This window comes from Nomascus leucogenys, chromosome 6 (genome assembly GCF_006542625.1).
Source record: "Nomascus leucogenys isolate Asia chromosome 6, Asia_NLE_v1, whole genome shotgun sequence".
NCBI classification, from domain to species: domain Eukaryota; kingdom Metazoa; phylum Chordata; class Mammalia; order Primates; family Hylobatidae; genus Nomascus; species Nomascus leucogenys.
The window spans coordinates 4,039,674-4,059,142 of NC_044386.1; positions in this window are offsets into that span (position 1 = coordinate 4,039,674).

A 19,469-nucleotide genomic window follows, 5' to 3' on the forward strand; every position below is an offset into this window, starting at 1 on the left:
CATGTTTTAGCACATTGGATTAAGAAATATATGAGAAAGACAATACATCATAATCAAATGTGGTTTGTTGCAGAATACAAGGTTATCATTTAAAAATCAGCATTAACCATTAGCCATTTTGATGAAATACAAAAAGAAAACCACATGATTATCTCAATACATATCTAAAATAGTTTCACAAAGTCAGAGTCTGTTCATAACTTTAACACTCAGTAAATTAGGAAAAGGAGGGAACTCTCTTAACATGATTAACAACATGCGCTGAAAAATCTACAGCTAACATCATACTTAGTGAAGAATAACGAGTTTTTTCTTCGTGACATTGAAATTAAAATTTTAAAAGAAACATGCTTTTATCTTTTTGTTTTCAGCTTTTAAAAGAGGTTCAAGCTAGAACATTAAACGAAGAAAAAGAACTAAAAGAAACACAGTTCAAACAGGAAAAAATAAACTATCTTTATTCATAGACCATAACAGAATATATAAAATTCATAAAGAATCTACAAAAAAGGTAATACTCACTAAAATTCATTTATAAGTAAAAATTTCAAGGTTGTAGTATAAAAATTCAAAAAATTAATTCCTGTATTTCTGCATACTTGTAATGAATAGTTGAAAACTTTTTAAAAGAAACATTTACCATAACACTGAAAACTTCAAGTACTTAGAACATTAAATTAAGCAAATATATGTAAAACATGTACACTAAAATCTGCAGAATATTGTCAAATGTTTAAAGAAGACCTTGATAAATGGAGATATAGAAAGTTCCTGGATTAGACAATTCAATATTATTAAAATTTCAATTAAAAAATTATCTCTACCTGTAATCCCAGCATTTTGGGAGGCCGAGGCAGGCGGATCATCTGAGGTCAGCAGTTTGAGACTAGCCTGGCCAACATGGTGAAACCCTGTGTCTACTAAAAATACAAAAATTAGCTGGGCATGGTGGCAGGCACCTGTAATCCCAGCTACTCGGGCGGCTGAGGCAGGAGAATCGCTTGAACCCGGGTGGCAGAGGTTGCAGTGAGCTGAGATTGTACCACTGCACTTCAGCCTGGATGACAAGAGCAAAACTCCATTTCAAAAACAAAACAAAACAAATCTCTAATTCAATACATTCACAATCAAAGCCCCTGCAAAGTTTTTGAACAAATTGACAATATAATTTTAAAATTTATGTGGAAATGCAAATGATGATAAAGAACTAAAATAATTTTGTAAAAGGAAGAATAAGTTGTCATTACTAACCCCTCTGCTTTCCAAATTCATCTTGAAGCTACAGAAATTAAGACATTATGATATTGATGAGATAGACATAGTTCAGTGGAATCAATTTGAAAATATAGAAATAGACACACCTGTGTACATCCAGTTGATTTTCAACAAAGTTGTCAAAGTAACTCAGCAAATAAAACATAGTCTTTTCAGCAAATGGTTCTTGAATATCTGATTTATCAGGAAAATGATGAACATTGAACCTTACCTCGTAAACTACTCGAGGTAAGCAGGAAGGAATCAACCAAATGGAAAATGTAACTAAGCATAAAAGCTAGAACAGAAAGATTTCTTTTTTTGTGGTAGGGGGAGAGAAAATCTTTAAGGTTTTGAAGAAGTGATAGACTTTCTAAAAATGTCGCAGAATGCAAAACATAAAAAAAACACTGATAAACTGAACTTTATCCAAAATTTAAAAAATCTGCTCTTCCAAAGACACCATTAAGAGAAAGAAAAGTTTACACATTGGGAAATCTTCACAACACATAGATTAGATAAAATTATTTTTTCAGTATTTATAAATAACTTTCATACCACAATAACAAAGGGATAAACAATGCAGTTGAAAATAGAGAGATTTTTGAACAGACATCTCAACAAAGAAGACTCATATGTGGTAAACATGCTCTTGGAAAGTTTCTCAAGATTACTCAGTGAAATACAAACTACCTCAAGAAAAACTGTAATGGCCCCAAAATTTAAACAACTTCAATGTCCATGAAGAGGTAAATCAATGAACAAAATGTCGGGTATTCATGACATAGGATACTCTTCAGCAACAAAAAAGAATGTAGTACAGATAAGTGCAATGACATGCATGATCTTTCAAAACTTTTTCTTGGGAAAAAATAAACAAGGAACAATAAAATACATACTGTTTATTTCCATTTATGTAAAATTTTAAACAGGGAAACTAATTTTTGAGGACAGAAACCAGATCATTGATGTTCTAGGTCCAAAGGTAGGACTACAGATTGATTCCAATGGGGACTCAAACAACTATTTGGTGGTGACAGGAATTTCACTCTTTGTAGTGGATGTTGCATGGACCTACACAATTTTCAAAACTCACCGAGCTGTACACTTAAAATGGGTACAAAATGTATACCTCAATATAGCTGATTACGTTGGAAATAGTCAATCCTTTTCCATACTTCAAATGGAGTTAACTGACCTGAAGATACTAAAAATGGTCCTCAACAGAATTAAGTGAAAATATGCAAAAACATGAGATACCTGGCTGCTGCTCACCAGGACGTTTGTTGGATGCCTGAATTCCAACTATCTTAGCTTCACGTTTCTGAGTTCTGCCCTTGTTCCCCTCAGTGAAGCCAGCCTGCCAGGGGAACTGGTTTTGTAAAAGCTTCCAACATGAGCTGCAAAACCAGTGTTTTCCCATGGAACCTGGAATTCTGAGCCAAGTGTGCTGAACAGTCCAGGCCTTGCTGCACTCCTGGATATTCTCCTGCTAAGGCCCTCAGTCATGGACAATCAACCCATCTCTTTCAGTGTGTTCAAGTACACGTGTCCCTTTAATAGGACTAAAACACCAGCATTGCACTGTTTGTACACGGCTAGATATGCCGATGCGGTCAGGATAATTCTTCAGGAATCATGAAGGACTTATTCATGACAGAATGGAGGAATTGACATGCTTTAAAAAATGCATTTTATAACATCCTACTCATTTAATGTCTGCATCAAAGCAATTGTTCTAATGTACATATGTCTGCACACACGGATGTTGAGTGCCCTGAACATCTGCTATTTGCAATGTGCTAAGCTAAGACATAGGGATACTATATTGGGTGATACGTGACTAATCCCTATGGAACATAGAAATTTTAAAGAAAAACAAACATTTTGTCGAGTCGTTAAACACAAACAAATGTATATTTTTTCAGAAAAGTAAGGGATATTGCTATTAAAATATTTCTTAAGCATATATTTTTAATCTTGCAATGGCTGTATATGTTTATTCCTTATACCTCTCCTCTGTTTCGCATCTTTTTTCTTTTTCATTTTGAAGATATTTCTACAATTTCAGTCTTACCCTAGATTTACGAGTGAGCTAAAAAAGCATAATGCAATGTGTATTGTAACTAAAGGAGCTGTACTGTTGTCTGTTATGTCTGTTATCTTCCCCAAGTTAAAAACAGACAAATAAAGCAAAAATAAAGAAAACAAACCAAAGATTTCTCCTTCAGTGACACTCGTATTTTCCCAATACAACTTGCCACATTTCTTGTCTTTTCATCCTTCAGAAAAACATTTTGGAAAGTACCGATCATTTCACATTTCTAAGTGTTTTTCTTTTTATAACTTATTACCCCAGGTAAGAATGTGTGCTTTTCCCAGTCAACTGAAAGAAAATTGCCAATGACAGAAAACTGCTCTTTGTTTAATTATCGTCAAACTTTACCATTGGTTGCTATAACGATGAACCTATCAGGTATCTGAAAGTCCTTTCAAAACTGGTTTCACCATCTGCCTCCTAACAGGGGCCCCCAAGTACTCTTTTAGAGATGAGTTTTATTTTCTTATACTCATATTATTCATAAAAAAGCAGCATTCTAGCCCTGAAGACTGTTCAAAGGAACATACTGACATCTATGTACCACCTAACTAGAAACAAATTGATAAACTTCTGAAACACTCTTTGAAAATGGAGGCAGTGCAGCCGACTTGCCAGAGCTGCTTTTAGGCCTCATCCTGGTACCCTAGAAACTGCTGTCAAGCTCCATTTTATTCCATGTGTGGCCTGACAGTTCTAAGGGGAAAGTGTATTCTAATTCTTCCAAATAAATTAGATTTCAGCCATCTTAAAATGAAAACACAGCCTCTGTTGAAGTTATAAACAGACCCTATTGAATAAAGTATCAGCAGAGGCTCCTACTGTTATCTCGAGCAGAGGTTCAGAACTGCAAGACAGCAATGTTCACCATATCTTTGTAGTCCTGGTAATGCAAATTAATCAACAGGTAAATAGAATGTGAAAGAGGATTCCTCCCATGGAGGGTGCATCTCTTTTTTTTTTACCAAAAAGACAAAGAGGAAAGAAAGGAAGAAGAAAGAAATAGAGGGATGGAGAGGGAGGAAAGAAGAAGGAGGAGGGTTTGGGGCAATAAAGCATATTTTAAATTCAGATTTAAAACACACACACACAAACTAAGATATTTTTAATGATTAGCATACACTTGGTGATGCTACCCAATTACATTGTTATCTGATGAATGCATGTAAATTCTCTTTTTAAAATGCCTGTATTTTAATATATATAGGTACATGTTAGATTCCTGGAATTTGAAAGTGAGGGTAAAAAATAGGATAAAAACAGATATTTTCTCTGTAGGATTAAGGAACATATATACATTTGATGAAAAGTTAATTAGACTTAATTAAAAAGATAAGTAATAATGTAAAGTAAGAGAAACAGTCCCTTTACAAGTTGTTATAAATAATAACAATATATAAATTGTTAATAAATATTGTTAAGATCAGTGAGAGTGTGGGGATGTAATAATTTAACCATCAGTAATTATTACCATGGCAGAACAATATAATATTTTCTAATACAATAACAAAACTCAGATCTCTGAATGCATTTGAATCTACTCATTAGTTTATCCTAAAGGTATCATGTTTTGACAGTAAGGCAAAAACTCCTGTAAACATGAGAGTATGCCTAAAATTGCATACCTACTTAAGATTGTGTTATCATAAGATTTTATCAATGAGTATAAAAACAATTTAGTGGCTTACTCTCACTTTTAATGAGTGTTACTATGTTAATACTCAGGACCATTTAGAAAAGTAAAACCAATACAGTTTGAGACAACAAGCAAAAAATTCCTAGAATATTTCTCGGTATTTAATTTTTCTCGATATATGCTCTATTGGGGAAAACTCAGGCAAAGGAAAACCAACTCTGGAAAAATTAGAACAAATGAAAATTTTCATCATTATTTTTACTGCAGACAGGTTTTATTGTACCCATTATTCTAAAACATAGAAACAGATTCTATTAAAGAACAAAAAGAACAGAACTAATAAAAAGATGCAGTAAGAAAATCCGTAAAACTATTTTATAAAGGCAATGAAAATACTGACAGAATTGTCAAATCGACTTTTTCAGAACTCTAGAAATTAACACAACTACCCAAAGAACATTCACTTAGGAACAACTAATGACTAACAAAATAGGGTTCATGATGTTTTAACTCAATGTGTTCCCATCTACTCTCCAACTCTGTGATATCCCTACCTGGCCAACATAGTGAAATCCCATCTCTACTAAAACAAAAAACACCAGAACTAGCCGGATATAGAGGTGCATGCCTGTAATCCCAGCCACTCAGGAGGCTGAGGCAGAAGACTCACTTGAACTTAGGAGGTAGAGGTTGCAGTGAGCTGAGATCATGCCTTTGCACTCTAGCCAGGGTGACAAATCTCAAATAAGTAAAAAAAAAAAAAAAAAAAAAAAAAACCCGATAACCTCACACTAGTGAGTGGGGGAAGACTAGATCTCTTCAAAAACAGCCAAATCCAGAAAATTTTCAGAACTTAACCTGTTTTGCAAATTCCTGAAAAACTCTATTTGCAGGATGTTGATGTGTCTGAGTTCCAAGAAAAAAGTCCTATCCCAAGGCATTTCCAGAAACAATCAACTGCCATTGTTTTTAACACTGCAGCTACCTGAGACTGCCCAACCAGTAAGATCAGATTGGGTCATGTGATTTTAATAGGGTCTTTGAAAAGTTCCAACATCTTGTTTGGGCCCTAGAAGACCATATACATGTGCAAAGCTGTATAAATGCCCAAAGCTGTATGAAAGACCTGAGACGGCCCAGTCATCTTCAGTTGACTTTTACACCCTGTAACAGCAATAATTGAGGGCTAAGTCAGATTTGTAAAACACCTGTGAGATGAGGGTGTGCCCCAACCTACACACATGGAGTCCACGGCAGAGCATGGAAGACTTACTAGCTCATGGCGTTAAGGGAAACTTCTGACTAATCATTGGCTGACAACTAAGCTAACCAAGCAGAGATTTCAGTGGCTACACAATTCAGCATCCTGTGGGACGCCACTAAACATAGCCAAATATAAATGAACATGCCAGAGACAGATGAGAGAGATAAGGATAGAGAGAATGTTTGAACATATCATGTCTACAAACTTTGAAATCTGACAGAAAATTCGATGGCTTTTATCTATACATATAAGATTCTCAACAAACTCCATTAGGATGAAATCAAAGATATTCAAACCTGGATATATCATGGTTTTATTTACAGACACTATGCTAATTCATATAAAAATCTATGAAATCTACAAAAAAAACTACTAAAACTAATAATTGAGTTCAATAATTTCATTTTTATACCAGCAATTAATAATCATAAATTTAATTAGCAATACCATATACAATATAATCATTATATATGACTCGTTTATGGATATATGTGCAAGATCTGTACACCAAAAACTACAAAGCATACTTGGCAGGAATTATAGAAGACTTAGAAAAATTGAGATACATTATATTGCTAAGTTGTAAATTTTCCTCAAGTAGATCTAGATATTCAATAAAATCCTTGCATTATTTTCTGTAGAGATCACTACACTGATTCAAAAATTTCTATGAAAATGTCAAAGACTTAGTCAGAGTGGCAGTGAAAAAAATTGAATCATAGGACTGTCTAAATTCAAAATTTATTATAAAGGCACAACATTCAAAATGTGATATTGATTTAAAATTACTAGGTAAGAAGATCAATGAAACAGAATAGGAAATTCATAAAAAGTTCTAAAATATATATGGTTAATCGAGGGGCCAAAGTAATTCAATGGAGGAAGGATAGCATTTTCAATACATGCTAGAATGATTATCCATCTGCTCTCTCACACACAGAAAGAAGTTCAATCCACGCCTTGCACCATTAACAAAAACTAACTCCAAGTTGATCATAGGTTAAATGTAAAAATCTAAAACCCCAAAATGTTCAGAAGAAATCACAGGACAGAAGCTATATGATCTTTGGTTTGGCAAGAATTTCTTGGTGTTTTTAAGTACAACACCAGAAACATAATCTATAAAAAAGAATATTGGTAGATTGGACTTCATAAAAATTTAAAGTGTCTGCTTTTAAAAGGATGAAAAAACATGACACATACTTGAAGATAATATTTGCAAATTATATATCTACTAAAGAATGTCTACCTATAACATGTAAAGAACTCTCAAAAGTCAACATTAAAATAATTGGCAACCCCACTGAAAATGGGTAAATGATTTTAACATTTCACCAGAGAAGATATGTGACTAGGAAGTAAACACATAAAAAAATACTCAATATCATTAGTCATTATGATAATGCCAATTAAAAACACAACAAGGTGCTGTATGAGTTTGCTCTTGCACCGCTGTAAAGAACTACCTGAGGCCAGGTAATTTATAAAGAAAAGAGGTTTGGCCGGGCGCGGTGGCTCACACCTGTAATCCCAGCACTTTGGGAGGCCAGGGCCGGTGGATCACGAGGTCAGGAGATCGAGACCATCCTGGCTAACACGGTGAAACCTCGTCTCTACTAAAAATACAAAAAAAAATTAGTTGGGTGCAGTGGCGGGCGCCTGTAGTCCCAGCTACTCGGGAGGCTGAGGCAGGAGAATGGCGTGAACCCAGGAGGCGGAGCTTGCAGTGAGCCGAGATAGTGCCACTGCAGTCCAGCCTGAGCAAAGGAGCAAGACACCGTCTCAAGAAAAAAAAATAAATAAAGAAAAGAGGTTTAATTGGCTCACAGTTCCACAGATTGTACAGGAATCATAGAAGTTTCTCCTTCTGTGGAAGCCTCAGGAAACTTACAATCATGGCAGAAGGTCAGGGGGAAGCAGGCACATCACAAGGCTGGAGCAGGAGTAAGAGTATGAGGGGGCAGGTGCCGCACACTTTTAAACAACCAGGTCTCATGAGAACTCACCCGCTCACTATCACAAGAACAGAACCAAGGGGATGGTGCGAAACCATTCATGAGAACTCTCCTCCCTGATCCACTGGCCTCCCACAAGGCCCACCTCCAACACTAGGTGGGACAGTTAATACTGAGTTTCAACTTGATTGGGTTGAAGGATACAAAGTATTGATCCTGAGTGTGCCTGTGAGGGTGTTGCCAAAGGAGATTAATATTTGAGTCGGTGGGCTGGGAAAGGCAGACTCACCCTTCATCTGGGTGGGCACAGTCTAATCAGCTGCCAGCGTAGCTAGAATATAAGCAGGCAGAAAGATGTGAAAAGAGACTGGCCTAGCCTCCCAACCTACATCTTTCTCCCGTGCTGGATGCTTCCTGTCCTTGAATATCAGACTCTAAGGTCTTCAGTTTGGAACTCAGACTGGATCTCCTTGCTCCTCAGCCTGCAGATAGTCTATTGTGGGACCTTGCTCAGTAAATAGAAAGTGAGAATATATTTCTCACTGCCACTGATTTCTGATCATTGCATTAACCTTTCTAAGGCTGGATATTAGGAGATTAAGAACATAAGACTGAGAAGTACAGAAACTCTTCAATTCTTAATTTGATGACTGCAACATCTCAGTTCCTACAGAAATATAAAACTTGCTGGGCCTTGGACGGTCTTTGAGAGTCAAAATGAACAAGTTTAAACCCTCTTTCTTATTCTTACCTATTAATCTCCTTCCTCGAAATGTATTGAGGAGTCACATTTGTATTACACACCCAGGTTAAAACAATTCCTTTAGGAATTTAAAGGGAAGGGTGCAATGAGGCTGGACCTGATTGACACACATAATGGACATGGCTAGAGCCCAAACTGGAGGAAGCGAGGGATGATCAAGACCCTTTTCAGAAAGATGATGTTAGAGAAAGAGAAGTTACGCATCAAAGACACAAGCCCAAGGCCACACTGATTCAGTCTAGACAATTATTGTAATTACACATTTAAAATGCATTACACAAGAGCTCACCAATATGTGTACACACACTACCGAACACTGTGGATCCTAGAAAATAGGGGTTTGCCATTATCCTACGAATTTCTTGAAAGCAGAAAATATCTTGCACATATTTCTGGAAACTCAGTGGCTACACAGACACATGAAAGACGCATTAAAGAAAGAGACTTGCCAGAATATTTACACCTGCAGAGGCGATAGGCTTACCATGCACTCATCCCCAAAAATCAATATTTGCAAATTGCGAGAACTTATTAATACAGAAATATTGTTGTTGGTAATGACACTGCTCTCAAAATGTCTACATTTTGAATAAAACAAATTTTCATAGGCGACAATTAGAAAAGTCAGCAAAAGAAAAAAGTGAAATGTCTAAGGGAAACTGTGAAAATAAATTTTCATTTTCAACACAACCCCTTTTAAGTGTCTCCATGTTTGATATTAGTAACAGCGTTGAGGTCTATTGCTTGCAAATTCTTTAACATTAAAATACTGCACACATCTAATTTTTCATGACATGTACTCTTCTTTGTGTGTACTAGGAAATGTCAGCTGCTGTAACAGGCTAGCTCATTATCAGCTTTTGGAAGAGAGCTGCCTTTTAAACATTTTCACACTGCTTGTATTTTTATTTAAACAATAAGCAATAGGGCAAGAAATGAGATATATGCTTATTTATTTTCTTACATACTTTACATTGCTACCTTGATTTTGCTTTCATTCATTCTTCACTGTGGTGATATTAACCAGATTACTAAATGTCTACATGTAAACAGTCTCAAGTTTTTCCAAGCACTTGGATATAGTTTAATAAATTGTAAGAATAGGAGGGAAGTTAATCCATCATTTTTAAAGATAATAAATCAGAAGCTATAAAACATTGGCTGTTTTGTCTAAATTGATGTAGCTGAGAACAGAAAATCTAAAGATTCATATTTTGAGACCCAAACACCTTGAAATTTCTAATGGTTTATGCTATTAATATAACATCTTCTTCCTTCTTCTCTTTTTCCCTTTAAAATTCTATTTTTTTAACAATTTGATTGTATAAGAGTTTATTTCCATTAGAGAAAAATCTGTTTGTTCCCTCCAAATTTTTACGTTGAAACCTAATCCCCAATAAAACAGTATCAACAGCTGGAGATTTTGGAAGGTGAATGAGATTAGCATTCTTATAAAAGAGGCCCCAGAGAGCTCCTCTGTCCTTTTCACCATGTAAAGACACAGAGAAAAGGCACCATTTTTGCAGGAAAGAGCAGCCCTCTGCAGACACTGAATCTACCAGTTCCTTGATCTTGGACTTCCCAGCCTCCAAAACTGAAGAAATGCATTTCTTCTGTTTAGAAATTACCCAGTCTAAGGTATTTCATTACAGCAGCCCAAATGGTCTGTTCCAATTACAAATAAGAAATGGAACTAACATACTATAATTAGTGTATATACTTAAATAAAATAGACTAGCAATGAAAGAACAGAGGCATAAATACAAACAATTAGGCCATTTTTTTTTTTCACACAGCTGAACTGAAGTCTCTGAGGTTTGTGATAGTACTATAGGAAGTATAATACCTGCTTAATTTATTTTCTTATTTTATGTAGCAGTGACCAGTTAGGAAAAGGTGACAAGACTCACAGTTTTTCAAGCTCATATACCAAGACAACAACATCCAAATAGGCTTTGAAATATTATATTTTGGTATTATTACTAATATTACTTATAAATCACAACTACAGGAAACATTTAAAAAATTGGGAAATAGTATTAACTTTAAGGGTAACACATCATAATAAAATTCGCAAATACTATGATTCTGAATGTTCTGAATGCTAAGACGTATTTGCACAGCCTTCGCATCTTGCACAAAGAGACCAAAGGGCATTCTTCCTGCGTGGAGCACAGACCAATCCAGAAACTATTTTCCTTCTTCCTTTCCTTTTAGCAGAGAGATTTGCATATTTGTGCATCTGCCTGCAGTGACTCAAACATGGAGCACCTAGTGAGTATCCTGGTGAGGCTAGGCTGATGAGAAGATTACCTGCAAGCAAAAATGCTTTTGAGATGTGGTTTTAAGTAAGCACATGGTTATCTGTTTTAACTTCCAAGAAATATTTGCTTTTTTTTTCCTTCTTAACACCAAAAGGGCTCAAGCTACATCTGTATGATTGTATTTCTGAACAAGGTGTGCTTGTTCTATCAAGGATACACCAATAATTCAAGGTAATCAGCAGAGTACATTACAGGAAGAAATCTGAACCAACAAGCTGTACAAACAGAATAGCAATCAGAAGATTTAATGCATTTCTGATGTACATTTAAGGCCCTGACACTGGGCCACAGATGTACATGTGTTGTGCTTTATATTGCTGAGATATGGCCTGTGAGAACCTATTATAGCATATCATCATCCACACTGGAGGGGTTGGGGAGGGAAAAATTCCATCACACATTACTCCTGCGGATGTATTAGAGAAACAAATTGTACTCGGAATTGAAAAGTCACAGGCTTATTCTGTCTTAATAAATTCCTGCCAAAAGGCTAAGTGTAAGACTAGAAATACTTCCCAAATGTTGTTACTGTATTATCATCTTTGACATCTCAAGAGCTGTTCCAAGCATCGTCAGATATCCGTTCAGGGTTCTCACAATAAAATCTTTTTCTTTTTTTTCCAACAAGTCCTTGATTTCATGTAGTCATTTTGAGTTGCCTTTGCTTGAGACATAATCATCCCTTTGGCTAAAATAAAAGTGTTTTTTAAATAAGATGTTTGTCACTGAGCCATTCCTATTGGTTAATATAGATAGCTATTCAAAATTCAAGGTGTTAATCCTTAACTAAAGTTTTCTATCACAATTTTGAGGGTTTTTGTGATCCTTCAAAATAGATTTAAAACAGAAAAGTAAAAGAGCACACTCTGATCTTTTTGAAGGCAGATTCTGGGTTCTAATTTTATTTATGGCTACTGTGTGATGTTTGATCAATATCTGTCAAATAAATAAACGATTATATAATTAAATGCAATGATGACGCATTAAAATATCCTAATGATATTAGCCTAGTTAGCATTTTATAAACCAAGATACCTAACATCTGTTTTGTCAAACTAAGTTTACAGCTTAAACTGTTTCTTTTATCTTATTAGCCTACAAAGACTTCATCTCTTAAGAGTAGATTTTTTAATCTTGTTATTTCAGCATGATACATATTAAGATTTAGCTTTATTCTAAAATGAAAAATAAAATGACTCTCCAACACCCAAAGAGAAAAATGGTTCTTCAATCTATAGGTTTCTAACTTGTTGTAGAATTGTATATTGTAGGGTATCCATTACTGTGTAAAAATTACCCCAAAATGTAGAGGCCCTGAAACAACAAATATTTCTTATCACACAGTTTCTGTGTGTCTAGAAACTGCTATAGCTTATTTGGGCATCCTGCTCAGAGCCTTACATGAAGTTGTAGTCAAGCCGCCATTTGGGACTGCAGGCTTCTCTGGGTCCTACTGGGACTGATCATCCACATCAACATCTACCACAGGCTGTCTGCGTGTTCTCATAGTGTGCAACAGCTGAGCCAAGACACAGCTCCAGAGATGACTTAAGATGGAAACTATAGTCTTTTCATATTCTGATTTGGGGAGGGACATCCCATCACTTCTGTCACATCTGTTCCTAAGAAGAGACTCAATAAGATGGTCACATGTTTAAATGGACGTGATGACGCCAGAGGATGAAGACACGAGGTGGAGATCACTGGGAACCACTGGAGGGGATATCTGCCATAAAGAGGGTCAAAATAAATGCCATTTGCAAGAAACAAATTGCATTATGTTTTCTAATATTTCAAGACATGTTGAATAGTGAAATTAATTAGCCGGGCATGGTGGTGCATGCCTGTAGTCCCAGCTACTCGGAAGGCTGAGGCAGGAGAACCACTTGAACCTGGGAGGCGGAAGTTACGGTGAGCTGAGATCGCACCACTGCACTCCAGCCTGGGCAACAAGAGCAAAACTCTGTCTCAAAAAAAAAAAAAAAAAAAAGAAAGAGAAAAGAAAAGAAAAAGGAAAAGAAAGAAAGAAAAAAGAAAAAGAAAAGAATCGTGAAATTAGGAAGATTCTCAAGAACAAGATCTCTCCCCACCCCAGTTACCATCTGTGACTAGCAGACAGATCTATGACAGCAGTGGATTTTAATAAGAAAGAAAGGAGTGAAAGGTTAGCTGAAAGAATTTGTTTTTGAGCAACGACATATTCCAAGTACTATGTCAAATGCCTTTTAGGTATTTCTTTAGTGAATCCTCCTACAAACCTTTCTAGGTCGGTTCTGTTACCAGATGAATTATCAGGACTAAGACTAAGTGTGTTTATGTGCAGTCATTAGCTAGGACCTGAACCCACACCCAGCTCACTGGAAAACCTATGCTTTCTCTCCTACCTTAACATTCCATTGCTGACCTCCCTGGTGGCTGAAGAGCTGATTTCTTAGCGCACCTTTCCAGTTGACACCCTGCGGTCCTAGCAAGGCAGGTCGTCTTTCTAAGCTTCTGTTTCTTGAACTGCAGAGTTGTGAATTTCTAGTCCGGAACCTCTTTGTTTCAGGATAGCCACGACTTTAAACAAGTGGCTGGCTTATGGCCTCCCAACTGTTTGATGGTCAAAGATGGAAATGTGATACAGTAGTGATAAAAATAGGAACAATTCTTGGTCTAATAGATTCTAATGAGTATGTTGCAAGTAGAAAGCTCAGAAAGGATCATTTGCGCTTAGCAAAAAAAGAAAATGAAGACTTAAACAGAAGTAAATATATAAGAATCCTGTTTCTGATTTTTTTTTTTTTTTTTTTGCTTACCCATTATGAAGAAGTCTTATTCTACATTCATAAAGATTTGTCTTTGGTGCGAAAAAAAAATTAGGGAAAATTATCACTTGATACATGAATGACTCTACAAATGACTATATGATAGAGAAAAAAAGTGTTTTGGAGTTTGGAGATAAAGTTATTTATCACTACAGTAATGTAAATAAAATTTTTTACAAATAACAATGAAGAACTCTCAAAGTGGAAAGTGAAATAACTGAAATGTTTGGTTATTTTTGAGAGGAAATATGAATCAAGCAAGTGTGAAGAATATTTGTTAGTGGCAAACACTCCCACATGGAGAAAGCACGTGCAATATAGTAATCACTATGAAATTTATTTTAAAATACCACCAAAGGCAAAGAAACAGCTTTTCTTTAAAGCTAAATGTTCAAGGGCAGCTGTGATAGTCACTGACTGACAACAACACAATCGCTGTCTCTACAAGAGCACCCACCCACATCTCCAGGATTCAACTAGGACAAGTTATGACAAAGGAACTATTAAGGTCCATATTGATCTTCTCACATCCGCCTGAAATAGAACATCCTGGGATGTTACAGGCCCATCAGAAGCAAACCCATTCTTGTCACAGCCTCTATCACTTCAAGGAGTTTCTAACACGAGTGCCGACAGTGACCTCCCTCTTTCTACCTTAACGCAAAGGTAGAATTTGATTTGAGCTTCCTGGACAAAAAGCATTCGGGGAGGCACTCTAAGACTAAGATTTGCTTTGCTCCTGTGCCCGCCCCCTTTTGAAGTGCTTGTTCTCGGGGAGTGATCTGGCTTCAGAGCAGCCTGGCATTGGCTTTGGTAAGTCCCTCCCTTCATTTCTTTAGATTTAGTAGCTGTATTATGATCTGAAAGATTACCAAATCTTATAACGTAATCAGAACTCTAGTATGTCCTATAGACTCCTTTCAAAGTCAGGAAATGGTCAGTACTTACCAGAGAGGGTTTTCTCAGTGAAATCATATCTTGTGAAATATTTTAAATATGGGATGTCCATGGGGAAAAAGTAAAATCTTCTCCTTGATTTTTTTCTATAAGTGGAGAATTTATTATCTCAAAGCTCCTCAGAGGTAGAAAAACACAGATGTAAAGAATTACTAATGATCATTCTCATTACTGTAGTGTTCATAATAAACAAAACCTTCTTTCAACTCTATGAAAGAAACAGTGCTCCACATTATTATTCCTCACTCCTAGTGTGTCTCCTCTCATATAAAGATGACACAAAAGTAATTAGGAATTAATTGAAACTACTGTGAGCTAAAGTTGATCTTCTGGATATAAGAAGTTTACAACATACCTAAGGCTTCTTTTTCTCTGTGTTTCAAATAAAAGTCAGTATTCCTGGTGGAGTAAATGTTTTTAGTGGCTTTGATGGGAAAAAGATGTTCTCCCAAATCGGAGAATATAAAATAATTACACAACTGAAACAGGTTTATTATGTTGCTCATCCCAGAATAATCATCATGAGACGAGAACAGAAAGACCAAAGAGGAATCATCTGTGATATTTTGCACTTTAAAAATTCATGTTGAAAAAGTCATGTTGGGAGGAACACATTGTGTTCACTAGAGAAATGAGGAATACTTTCTTATCGAAGCTGTTCTTGGTAAATATACAGAGAAACTAAAATCTGCATGTATTAATTGTAACCACTAATATTCCTTGGGTACTCATGATGCACTTTTATAGTGTTCTCCATGTATTCATGCATTTAAATCCCAGATAGAGACATGGCCTACTGTTAGATAAAAACCGGTTGTTATCAGTCAGGGTAGACCAGGTGTTTCGATAACAAGCCCACCACCCCAGTGGCTTACAGAACTAAAAGTTTTGCTATTGCGGCATGGATCTGGTGGTCCACATAAACAGATCTCTTCCAAGTGGTGAGTCAGGGACTCAGGCTGTCAACAAAAGGGAGCTTCACATGTTGGAGTCCTTTGCTTCCAGACTAGAGGACTGGGACTGGAGGATGTGGAGGATAGAGAATGGATAAGGCACAGCCACTTTAGATGTATTGACCTAGATGTGACCCCTCACTTCCACTCAAGGCCCATGGACAATAAATTACTGATATGACCTCATTTATTTATTTATTTAGAGACAGAGTCTTGCTCTGCTGTCCAGGCTGGAGTGTGGTGGTGCGATCCTGGTTCACTGCAGCTCTGCCGCCCGGTTCGAGCAATTCTCCAGCTTCAGCCTCCCAAGTAGCTGGGATTACAGGCACCTGCCACCACGCCTGGCTACTTTTTGGGTTTTTACTAGAGATGGGGTTTCACTATGTTGGCCAGGCTGGTCTTGAACTCTCGACCTCAAGTGATCTGCCCACCTTGTCCTCCCAAAGTGCTGGGATTACAGGCGTGAGCCACCACGCCCAGCAGATATAACCTCATTTAGATACTTACAGGCAGAACAATGGAATCTAAAAAAATTATGTTATTATGAGCACTTCAGGGAGATGAATACATGTTACTCAACTCTACCACCTGTTTCTGTCACGAGGCCTTGATATCTGAACGCTTGGCCTGAATAAAACGCACATAACCCCTGAGAGAGGCAGAGGAGTGGACTCCAAAGGGCTCCCTGGCTCCAGCATTGACAGAACCTCTGGTGGGCAGGGGATGGAATAAGAACAATGAGAGGTCCCTTTGCACTCTGCTCAGCAAAGGGCTATTGGGGGAAGAGGTTACTGTTTACTGCCATGAAGAATATTATAAACAGCTAATGGGGCCGTACCTATGGTCTGTGCATATTGGTAATTATGCAGAAATATTCTGAACTGGGGCTTCAACTCACCATTGCAAGATTTTTCCACACATAAGAGGATGTAGTCATTGAAGGGTTCCTAACAGGAAGCAAACTCCTGAGAAAGCTATTAGCAGTTTAGTATTTGCAATTCATGTGACACTACTTGCCTTAAGGGATATCATCCACAGAGTCCTGTTTGGTTTAAAATGTAACTCTCACAGTGGAGTAGGTTGAGCATTCAGATCTCAGCTGGGTTTCTCTTGAATTTATTAACTTACAAATGGAAATACACTTAAAATAGTTTACTATCTTTCAGTAATGGCTTCTTAACTTCCCCATTTCCAGAAGTGGTTCCGCTCTCCCTACGCTTGTAATCTTGTAGTACCTCTGACTTCTCTTGCCCTTGGCACTGAAAATGCCATCTGTTTACCAAATCCTGCAGCTAGTTTCTTCACAACAGTGCTTTGAATCCTGACTTTCTCTTTATTTCCTCATTTTGACTACAGGTTCTAACCACTCGGTAATTTTATTGCTGTCTCTACTGCTAACTAAAAATAATATATTCCACATACTTCTAAGAATCAGCATCTGCAAGCAGCTTGGTCCCTCTGTTACATTTCCTCTCAAAGTTTACAGTGATCTGTGGTCAGCCAGGGGAAGACTTGGAATAAGAGCACTGACCCTCTCAACATAACCAGAGCTTTACACAGGCTGAATTTCAGGAACCATACAAACAGCACAGGATAGACTAGGAGATCCAGAAAACTCCTTAAAAATATGGGGAAACATTGGCTGTCCTGGTGAACTTCTGGCTATGTGAGAGTGCTTAGAGTTACCTATGTAATTTCACTGAAGTCATCTAGATCTGTTGTCTTGTTCTCATAATTAACGTCAACCCCTCACTAAAACACAGAGATCATTTGCCCCAGGATTCTGACTGTTTTTGCTTTTATTAGTACTTTTCTCTTTTTTCTAAGATAAAAGAAAGAGACAATATTTAGTGAATGGATGAGTAACAGATATTTAACAGGATGTCAATGGTAGTTTGTCTACTAGTTCCACTGTCGTCTAGTTATGCTGCCTTTCATTTCTAGCATAAAATAGTCCAACTTAGTCACTATAAACGGGAGGCAATATGACAGAATTCTTCAGATACACAGCAACACATACCAGGCAGTGCAAAAGGCTCCCACCCTAAAAAATAAAACAAAAAACACATACCATAGATGATTTGGATTGTACTGAAAGTGGCGACATTAACACATACACCTGGCAGGATAAGCATCGCTTCCGTTTCTGCAATAGACACTAAGGCAGAAAATATTTCATGGTCAATGACTGGTCACAGGGCAGTTGAGTCTACAAGTTGTCAACACAATCACAGGAGAAGAGGAATGAAAAGCAAATTGATTGTTAAGTACTCTGATAAGCCTCCTTAACACGATTCTCAAAACTCGCAGCCCTTCTGCCCACAAAAGTACAAGTTTAAAATCACACGATTACAGTGTACACCTGCAAACCCCATTGTGCTGCTTGATCTGTGTATTTTATTGTAGGTCAAGGCAGTTAATCACTGAGGGCCTCGGGGTAGCCAGAGAGAAGCTTATTTATGGGCAAATCAAGAAACCGAAATACTGAACCGTGCCTGATTAGCTGCACTAATATGCTACTTGTGGCTAATTTCTGAGCTGCTTAACCCACAGGTGTTTGCCCTCACCCATAAATCATGCCGTCCACCTCCTCTTTGCACTCTCGGTCCTACCATGCATATAGATAGCCTGTTTAAATGACAGGCAGGAAATAATGGACGGTGCACTAAATCACGCCAGTGCTTAGTCAACTGGCTCTCCTCTGAAACAAGTCGTGCAACCTTCCCAGTGCCCAGCTCGTTTTAGATGTTATTGTAACCCAAGTCTTATGTGCCACTGAATGCAACCTTTCAAAGGTACGAAGGGTACATTTCCCCATTTTTATTTGTTTTACTTGTAGAGCACACCCTTTGCATAAGAGAGCACCATTAAAATTTCCACTCCAGCCAGCAGTGCAATGAAGCAGAACAGAATCCCAATGACTCCGATGGTGAAAGGAAACTCTCCCAGGGCCTTGAGCAGCCGTGGCCCTCCATTGACTGTTAATTTATTTTCTTTAATTAAAGCTGTTAATTAAATGGATCACAAACCAAACAATCTAAACACTAAATATTATGGGCAGGAAATGCTTGGTTTGCATACAATTTGACTCTCTAGAGTAGTTCTTTGTTTTAAATCAACTTACAGGTCAATATGAAAGCCAGTAGCTATGAAAATACATATTTTACATATATTTACAATGTCTCTCTGTGCTTGGAACAGAAGAAAATGTGGGACTTGGCAGGAATTTTTTTTTCAAGCCCTGGTTAATAAAACCCATAGGAGAAACTATTAATACATAAGTGCTGAATGAAATCATATAAATAGACATATGACAAAATAGTAATGACAAACAAGAGACATGGTGTCACTATATTAGGACAAGTAAAGTCATAGGCTTGATGCGATGGGGGCACTGTACAAGGGCTCCTCAGCTAAGGAGAGAGAAAGCTATTTGAAATTTTCAATTACTTCTAGGA